The sequence below is a fragment of the Passer domesticus genome, chromosome 2 (genome assembly GCF_036417665.1).
Source record: "Passer domesticus isolate bPasDom1 chromosome 2, bPasDom1.hap1, whole genome shotgun sequence".
In the NCBI taxonomy this organism is placed as follows: Eukaryota; Metazoa; Chordata; class Aves; order Passeriformes; family Passeridae; genus Passer; species Passer domesticus.
Window position 1 is genome coordinate 8627216 of NC_087475.1, and position 9931 is coordinate 8637146.

The following is a 9931-nucleotide window of genomic DNA, read 5'->3' on the forward strand; positions in this document are numbered from 1 at the left end:
CTGGAGAATCTTTACACGAGGTGACCAACTGCATCCACTTGTGTTGGGACTGTCGGGAGACAGACACAAGATTTTGTTCAGTTGAGTGCTTGTGCACTTTCAGTTTAGATGTAGTGTAATATAGTGTAGTATAGTATAGTATAATAAAGTAATTAATTAACCTTCTGATAACATGGAATCAAATGCCTCATTCTTCCCTTTGATGAGGGTCGCCTGCATTTACAATATTTTAGGAGAGTAGTTAGCAAGAAATTATCTCCTCGAACACATACGCTGCAAAACTTTTCCATCCACTATTAAAGTGTCTCCTCCTGGTTCCCACTGGAGATCTGCTTGTGATTTGGGTCCCATGTGACCCTAAGGTCATTTACAGAGGACAGGAACAAGGCCTTGGATATTGTCACCATAGGCATATGATTGTCACTGTGGTGCTACCACCAGCCTGGCCCCAGCCTCATGCCAGGCTGGGCACAAGCTCAGGATGGGAATCAGCCACACTCCTCCTCCCCGTTGAAGGCTGTCCCTGACTAGGCTGCCCTTCTGTCATGGGCAGGCACTGGAAGAGCTGCCTGGACACTCAAACAACCCCACACAATCATTTTCCTTGGCACAGCTGTGAGGTAAATTGCCCACTGCATTTTTAATTTTTTTTTATTTATTAATTTAATTTAATTTTTAATAGCACCTGCCATACCCCATGCAGAACACTCTTTCCTCTGTAACCAGAGGTGTGAGGAGCTGTTTGCAGAGGGATCCCAGCAAGGCTTTGTGGTTCACATTATCTGAAGGCTGAGAAAATTTCCTCTAGGCTAAAGCACGAGTTCAAGAGCTGGCAAAGAGCAATCCCTGGAGCTGTGGGAGAAGAGAGTGGGGGCTGCAAGGCACAGAGTCAGTGAGGCAAAAGGGCACATCCTGGTGTAATCAAGCTGCAAAGGCTGACTGCTAAAACATGCCTATCCCATCTAGCCCAGCACAGCATCAGTGTAAATGGCAGCAGCTCAGCTGGGAGCGAGGTGAGGACTGCCGTGGGGACAGCATGACAAAGACATGACACCACAGCTGGCCCTTCAGGAACCTCATGCAAGATGCAGCAAATCCATTTTACACAGGTCCTGCTGGAAGGACAGCTGTGTGTGCTCACATTGCAGCACTCTCAGGAAAAAAAAAGGGAAAGAAGAACTATGGGAACAGTAATTCTCCAAAATTTTGCATTGTTGTGCTTTTAATTTCCATGAACAAAACCATGAAGACATAGTAATGCAAATAAAAGAATGTAAAATATGACTTTTATTTGACCTTAAGAAGATATAGGATATGGATAATAAATAAAATATTTCTGAAACTAAGGAATAAATCTAGCTCTGGGAATTCTCAGGGAGGGGAAAAAGCATTCATAAAAATTCACTCCTCTCTGAGCTGCAGCCCTGAACCTCCCATGCACTAGATGGGAGACACTGATAAATCTAGGAGGCCATATGTGCCAACCAGCTCATATGTTTTCAGTGAGCAATGACAGGGAGCCAAATTGCTTTATTCCGATTAGTGAAGGTCCTCTGACTGCAAAATACAGCGTGCAAAAAAAAAAATAAAAATTGAGTTTTAGTTCGCTGACACATCAATTTAAGAGAATTATTGCTCTCACACAGAGGCCAAAGCATGTATCTCCCTTCATGTATGTGCGGTAAAAACTAATTGTCAACTTTTATGTGGGGGTGAAAGGGAAGGGAGAGAGGAATGGGAATGGTACCTCTCCAACCTGCAGCAGCATGTCCTGGCTCCCGTGTGTTGTCTCAGTGGAGATCTACCGGTGTTTTGTTTTATTCCTAAATTCAAAACAAACTCTCTGTAAACAGCATCACGACTTGCATCGTTTCCAGCTATCTTTTCTGTAAAGAAGTTTCTAGCAAGCAGTTTCATGCAGCTTCTTGGCCATAAAGTCTCACAGATGGCCAGAGAGACCACTAATGAAATCCACGGCTGGACCGTCTCCTGCCGCGGCTTAAACCTCGCTCGCTTTCCCCACAGACGTAATTTGGCAGGGGAGGCAGCCAAGGAGCCTGGGATGTGTGGTCATCCCAGAGCCTCCTCTGGGTGGGTTTTAAGCCCTGCCATGTGCTGGAGCTGATTCAATTATGCTATTTCCTGATTTGCCACGACGCTCCCCTCGCCCAGGGGAAGGGGGGCCGCGGTCCCGCGCACGCTAACGCCGCTCAGACAATGGCCGTGGAAATTGATGTTCATGCAATATCTTGAGGTCTCCAGAGGTTTGTATTTTAGCTATTGTACAGAACGCTTCGCTTTCATCGCTTCTCTCCTTCACCTTTGTTTCCCAGCTCGCCGTCTCATCTCCTGCCTTGGCTGGGGCTCTTGCTGCAGGTTTCTTCATTGCATATTCAGGAGATCTACTGGTGCAAAGCAACTCATTTTCAGCACCTGAAATTCGCACTGTGAAGGCAGAAATAATCAAATATTTTGAAAAAAACTAGTGAAGCGAAACACTGCACATTAATTATTGTGATAGTTATAGGATAATAACTAATTATTAATTATGATTTCCAGCAATTGCTGGCTTGTATTTAGTTGAAATCTTCAGCTCAGCATTGAAATTTGTATGAGTTCCTCTAATGCAGCATTTTTACAATCAAAATATATAGCATGGTCCCATTTTTGCTGGAATGATTTTCCTCTGTGATAAAACAGGAACTGGCCTTTCCTAGAATAAGAAAAGAAGAATTTATACAGCTTACAGCTCTGGCACTACCTGTGCCAAAACCAGAAAAAGAAAGAGAGAACAAAATGGGGCTTTTCAAATCCCAGCTTTCTCCTATCCCCAGTTATTTCACCACTTCTCCATTTTCTCACAGCAGACTGTCTTTGATTTGCTTTCAAAATGAAGGCCTAGCTGACAGACAACTGTAAGAACAAAGGGCTCCAAACAGGAAAAGGGACTTTGGGGAGGCACTGGGCACGGGGAGGAGTGGGGTGGCTGGGACTCCAAAGGGGAGACAGGAGGGCTAAGGAGGCTGAGGGAAGGGCAGCCTTGTGTGTGGGTAGTGGGAAAATGATAGACAATGACAGAGAAGAGGGATTGAAATGAAAGGGGAAATGAAAAGGAAGGAAATCTGGGGGCAGCTCTTGGAACACGAGGTGTCTCATTCCCTTGCCAGAGGGAGGAAATGGAGGGAGGTAGGAGGACCTGCCTGCCTGAATGAACATCCAGGCCAGGTGCAGCTCCTCCCCTGCCTGCCAAGGCTGAGCCCTGATCCACAGAGGGCTTGGTTAGATGTCCCTGCTGAAGGGGAATAAGATTCAGAAGGAGAGTATGCAAATTACTTCAGAAAATGCCTTGCACCTTTCTGCTGAGTTTGAAGTGTCCAGTGATGTGGGACTTGTACCTGCAGCTCACAGCTGGGGATGCTGAGGCAGCACGAGGGCTCCTCCAGGCCACTCAGCCACTCTGCCCAGGCCAGCAGTTCCTTCTGTGGAGTCACTCTGAGGACACAGGTCCCACACTGGGAGCAGGTGACTCCAGAGGGCAGGAGCAGAGTGAGGATGGGGAGAGAAAGGGAGAAGTGCTTGGGACAAACTACCAAGCCTCTGTTTTTCATTCTTGCTCTCCCTGCTGTTGGCTTTGGGTTACTTGGAAGACAGACGGGGACCACAGCCTGCAATAAAGTGGAAGTGTTCCCTCCTTGTGAGGGCTGGCTCACCCTCCTCAGCTGTGAGCTGAGTGGGGACAAGGACAAGGCTGTAGGAGGCATTCCTGCATTCCATTTCCCCAGTGGAAAGCCCAGCCCTGGTGGCCAGCACAGTGAAGAGAGGGGGCAGCTCCCAGGCCATCCAGGGTACAGTGCCATGGCCATGTCTGTGTAACAGGGAGCTGGGAGCAGGAATGGCAGGGCAGGAGCAGGCAGTGAGATACAGGGTGCAAAAACCTACCACTGGGGAGATTTTTGGGACAGCTCTGCACAGGATAAACACTGACTTTGTTGGACTTTGTGATGCAGCAGTACTTCTGCTGGGCACTGGACAATATGGGTTGTTCCCCATTTTGGTGGATTCCCCATCCAGGGGAAACTGGAAGGAGCTGGAAGCAAGCAGGTAAGTGTTTGGGATGGACCAAAATGTAATCAGAAATGCATCTGTGGGAGGAAACCAAAGTGCTGCAGAATTAAAAAAAAAAAAAAAATTAAATGGTTTTAGAGCCACTACTTGACATATCTGAAGTGTTCAAGCATTCAGACCTTAATAAGCAGCACTAACAGGAAGGGCAATTTCTTAATGACAGCATTTGCTACAAAGACCTTTATCCGTATCAGAGATGCAGAACAGGAGCTGGGCAATCTAATGGAGATTAACTGCTCAAAGGAAATAAAAAACACAACACTTCCACACGGCACTGGCTGCTGCCTTAGCTCCCCATCCCCTGGCAGCTTCCCAAACACACAAGTTCATCCAGTGAATGCTGAATTGGAAAAGCTGGAGGGCAGAGCTCTGGTGGAAACCACAGAGGGAGAGCATACATGAAGAAAAGGCTTTCTGCATGACAGGATCTAAACTGGAAGGTACTTCTGCTGGGGAAATAGCCCCACACCCCAGGACTGAGCCAGGAAAAAATGGCCTTGCTACAGTGTTGTTGATTAAACCTACCGTGATTCAAAGAAGCAGCATTTTGCTACTTAATTGTAACCAGGCACAGAAAGGAAAGAAAAAGAAAACAGTAAGGGAGCATTTTCTCACTGCATCTAGCTCACCTATTTAAAATTTCTGCTCATAGTGACTTATTCCACATGCAGAGTGTAGGCATTTATTTAAATAATAGATAGATACCTATCTCCAGGTACAGAACCAGGCCTGCTCCAAAGTACACAAACAAATTAATGCTAGGCTCAGAGCCCAGACAAGAAGACTTACCAAAACAAACAAACCAACCCCAAAACCTCAGATCTCAGCAAAAGAAAAGAGTCCCAAAATAACATAGGAAGTATGAGAGTAAAAAGTTGTAATGCACCTGTCTGGAAATGTGTGCTTAGTTGTGTTACATCAGCCAAGGTTTCCTTATGACAAGCACTGAACATGTCTGTGGTGAGAGATGGCCCTTGCTGCCTGCAAAGAAGAGGCTGTCCAGCCATGAGAGAGGGGTCTGTGGTTCAAAGATATCAGATTTGGCCCAAACTGCACGCAGAGCTAGGAACAACTACAGAATGCTCTCCTCCCAGTCCCAGATTCAGGAATCACACACTGCTGAGATTCAATGGCTTGTCTCTTGAAATTCAGCATGGAATATTAAATGCCCACCTGAGCTTCCTTCTCTGACCTCATTCTGTGCCTTCCAAGCCAGGGAAAGGGTGTTCAGGGTTGAAGTCTGAAACTGTTAAGGACAGGGTTGGAAGGAGATGAGGAAACCCTGTAGAAGAGATGTCTTATTCGAGAAAAGTCAGTCAGAAAGCAAGGACAATTCAGTATCTGTCTCATTTGCTTTGGAAGGACACAGCAAAGCCGCAGTCACTCAACAGCCTCAGGCCTGGATAATTAAAACCTTTATATAATGCCAGGTAAAAGAGCAAACAGGCTTTCCATGGTGGGGTGGTTTAACTCCAGATGGCAACTACACACCATAACAGCCAGTTGCTCACTCCCCCCGTGCTGGGATGGGGAGAGAATTGAAAGTGTAAAAATGAGAAAACTCAGAAAAACCGTAGGCTGAGATAAATACAGTTTAACAGGTAAAGCAAAAACCATGAGTGGCAGCAAAGCAAAACAAGGAATTCATTCCCTGCTTCCCATGGGCAGCCGTGCCCAGGAGAGCAGGGCTGCACCACGTGTGGTGGTGACTTGGGGACACAAACACCACCACTCTGAATGTACCTCCCCCCTTCTTCCTCTTCCCCCGGCTCCACACGCAGGTCATGATGCCACGTGCTCTGGAGCATCCCTTGGGTCATCTGGGGTCAGCTGTCCTGGCAGTGTCCCCTCCCAGCTCCTTGTGCACCCTCAGCCTCCTCGCTGGTGGGGTGGGGAGAGGAGCAGAAGAGGCTGCGACTGCGTGAGCTCGGCAGTGATGGAAACGCCCCTGTGTGATCCCGCACTGATCCAGCTCAAATCCCAAACACACACCCATAGGAGCTACTGTGGAAAAAATTCACTCTGCCCCAGTCCAAGCCAGCACACGTGGCAGACTGAATTCCAACGCCTCCTTCCCACTTGCAGCTCGGGGTTGTGGGTTTTTTCCTTTTCCAGAGCATCTTGAGCAGATAATCAGAGCGTGCTGACATTCAGCAGTAATCAATTAGCGCCTACTTTAGATTAAATTGAGAATATGTAAATTGGACTCCTCATCAGGCACCACAGTCAACACTGCAGAGACACTCACCATGCTCTGAACATATCAAACAGATGAAATGCAGAAGTTGTTCCAAATCCTTTTCCAAAATAGGAGGCCAGGTGAGCTATATGAACCATTTAAGATTACTGTTATCTTTTTTTTGGTCGTTGTTGTTGATTTCTTTTGGTTTTGTTTTTTTAACTTATCAGCTTCTGTTAAATTAGCCTCTATGATTCTTTTGCCAACATGACACAAAGCTTTTATGGAGGTACTTACTTATGCACTGCTTATAAATTAACACAAGGAATCTGACCCTAAAAGGTGCATTACAACATTCCTCCTGTTTATCTTTTCTTTCTTCTTACAGTGAAAGCACAGCCACCACCAAGTGTCAAGAGCTCATGCTGGGCCTGGCAATGCTTGGAATAATTCCACTTCATTTCATAAAAGCACAAAGAGGATAATCCTTGGTGTTATCCTACTCCCAGGGCCAGAGCACCCACACCTGCTGGTTAGCCAAGACTCTGCAAGACCAGCCCACATTGGTACAACAGAAAAGGCTTGCAGGAGTCTCTCATATCTTCAAATACTGAGCAGGAAGTTTAGGAAGACTCTTGTCATTTTTCTTATCATGGGGATTTTTTTTTCCTGTCTGAGCAGCAAACTTTCTGTCAGATCCCATCTTGGGTCAGTGTGCCTGACCTTTCATTGTAAATTAAACATGTTGATTCTTCATCACCTCACTTTCACAGCATCCACCCTCAGCTGATCCCGTTTGGAGAGAGGCAATAACTGGACCTCACTTTAAGTGGATATTGTAGAAGGTGCTCATTAAAAAGAGCATCTAACCTGTGAGAGGCTTAAGGAAAGCATGGATGTGTTAAAACACATATATTTGAGTGAGGTTGATTTTTAAAAATATAATTTTTACCTCTACAGATCATCATCTTATACAGAAGGGTTTTTCTTCTGGCTTCTGAATGCATGTGATTGCCATGACTATCGGGGGTTTGCATTTCATTCTGCTTCAACAAAAGCCCTGCTTCAGCCTCCTCTCCTCTGGCCTGTGTTATAGGTGAGATTGTTTCTGTACAGACCACTTCGTCATTTTTGCTCGAACGTATCCCATTTACATAACTCATAAGGCATTAGCAAAAAGGCTCCCCTCGAACCACGCCACGCACGCACATATTCATGCGTATAAAGCTGTCACATCGCGCCTACAATAGCACAACAACGTACAGCAGATAGATTACTCCTGTCCCACAGTTTGTTTTTGTGATTAGCACGCATGACGCAGACCCAACAGACATTAGCATGTCCGAGAAGCACTCACAATAAATTGCCAGAGCTACTAATAATTTAGATATTTTTATGACTGTTCAGCGCTGGCTAATTTCGCCTAATAAAATCCCATTAAGTTGCTGCCTAGTCCTTTTCCTTCCCCCAAGTCCCCGAACGGGACTTATATGCTAATTGCAACCAGTATATGCTAATTAGACCTCATTTCCATTTCTTAAAGAGATAAGCACTGCCTTGCGCCAACCCATCATTAACACCTCCCACCTTTGCCGCAACCTTTCCGTCTGGCTCTGGCAGAGGCGCGATAAAGCATCGCCGGGGCTCCCGGCAAAGGGGGGAAAATGGGATGCGCTGCTCCGCCAGGCACTGCGGGCAATGCAGGAGAGCTGCCCGGTGCGGGAATGCCGCGCTCTCCCGCCTTCCAGGGGAATCCTCAGGAGTCTGGTGTGCGGGAGGAGCAGGAGGCGAGCCCGGGTTTGGGTTTGGGTCCCCCCGAGGAGAAGCGGCCCCGTTCGCTCTCCATCGCGCCCAGCCCGTCAGAGCTTCGGGGATGCAATCAGGAGTTTATCGTGCCTGAAGGGGCGGCGAGGCTCCCCGCGTGTGTGGGGTGGGATTTCGCGGCGCTGCGGTGCAGTCGGGATTAGATCCGTGTTTAAGGATGGGTTAGCGGAGAGGGAGCGCTGCAGCGCAGGCGAGAGGCAAGCCCCGCTCTGGTTTTAGAAACCACAAGGTGCCTTTTCAGCTGCGGGATGCGGTGCCCCACGCTTTGCTTTCGGGAGGGTGACCTTCAAATCCCCGCGGGAAGATTCCTCAAGAGTTTTCGGGGTGAATACGTAAGAATTCAAGCAAATTTCAGGCCAGCAGCCTTGGTTCGTGGTCACAGGACCAGAGTCTGAGCTTGTCAGCACTGGGGTAAAAGCCCACCAGGGAAGAAATTAATCCGTGGGAGTGAGGAGGGAACCTCCCAGGTTCCACGGTGTGGAACCAGAGCAGCACAACTCACCTGTGAGTTTAGGCGAGTAGCTTATCAGCATATACTTTTCCCTATAGAAAGCATTTATTGAAATTACTTAGAAATGCCATTTCCCTTCTGCCTCTTCCAGAAAGAGAACTGCAACATTTTACTGTCTGGAAATGACAATTGCAAAGTCAAAGGATCTGGGAATATTAGCAATGCCATTGTTTGAAGAAGAAGCAGCCTTGAAACATCATTTGCAAATCTATTCATTATTCTGAAATGCTAAACGCAGTAAGAGCAGGTTTAGCATCTGTCTGCTAACTAGCTGCCTGATTATTACCCAGCGGAAGAAGAGCACAGGCAGGGCTTTACTCCAGGAAGCCCCAACACTGTAGGTGTGAAGTGTTCCCAAAACGTGCAGACCCCTTCAGCCCCCACCCCAGGCACGGCTCTTCACATCTTCGCTTTGTGCTGCGCTTGACAAATGAGGGTAGCGTGGCTCTTTATTTTCCTGGGTAAAATGACTCCCCGCTGCTGGCTCCGGGAGCTCAGCGATGTCACGCCGGGGATGAATTCGCCCACGTCCGCCTCAAACTAATGCATTTCTCCCCATAACCAAAATCATTATCCGCCTGATTTCCCCTCCACCTTTCCCATCTCCCACCCCGAGCACACACACAGACACACACAAACACACACACAGAGCACACCGTGTCAGTCACAGCCCGCTGTGCCACAGCCCCGAGTGTCACCCCGCGCTGTCCCCACAGGGTCACTCACACACACAGAGAGAAGCGAGCACACCGCGGGCTGCCGGAGCTCTCAGTGCGGGACAACGGGACACAAATCCCTCGGTGGCGGTGCCAGGGCGACCCTCCGAGGGTGACACTGAACCCCAGGGGACCCGGGCCAGGTAACCCGTGGCGGCCCCAGCCTCTCACTGGTACCCGGGGGAGCGAGTGGCAGCAGCGGCACAGCGATGCTCGTGCAAGATGGAAGAAGAGGGAAAGGGCATGTGAGGAGAAAATCCACCAGTATGTAGAAACCATCGCAAAGGCTACTTTCTTCCAGTAAAATTAAATGGACTGGAGGGGGGCTCCTGTGGAGCTGATCTTTTTATTGCTTGCACATCTCTCTTTATACCTCTCCCTTCTGCTATTACTGATTATTTAACTCTGTAGCTGCACTTTAACTTTAGAAAGAGCTCCAGGATACAGTCGGTTTGAAGGAGGACATACAAAATAAAATTTTATATTTTATTGCATTGTATTGTTCAGCATTTTAAAGAGGTAAATTAATCACTAAACTGCTGTTCTGTGCTTTAAACTACCAGCTGTTCAGTGCTC

The 9931-nt window shown here is 47.6% G+C and overlaps 2 long non-coding RNA genes across 2 annotated transcripts; one reads left to right on the forward strand and one right to left on the reverse strand.

Annotated features, from left to right (window-relative positions):
• Positions 1–1290: 1290 nt before the first annotated feature.
• LOC135293322 (uncharacterized) lies at positions 1291–8313 on the reverse strand. The gene is made up of 3 exons (XR_010355411.1): positions 7892–8313; positions 5299–5407; positions 1291–2445 (listed from the first exon to the last, which is right to left on the reverse strand). It is a non-coding gene; the product is annotated as an uncharacterized LOC135293322 (long non-coding RNA).
• Positions 6312–9289, forward strand: LOC135293321 (uncharacterized). Its single transcript, XR_010355410.1, has 3 exons — positions 6312–6444; positions 7265–7400; positions 8731–9289. It is a non-coding gene; the product is annotated as an uncharacterized LOC135293321 (long non-coding RNA).
• The last annotated feature ends 642 nt before the right edge of the window (positions 9290–9931 follow it).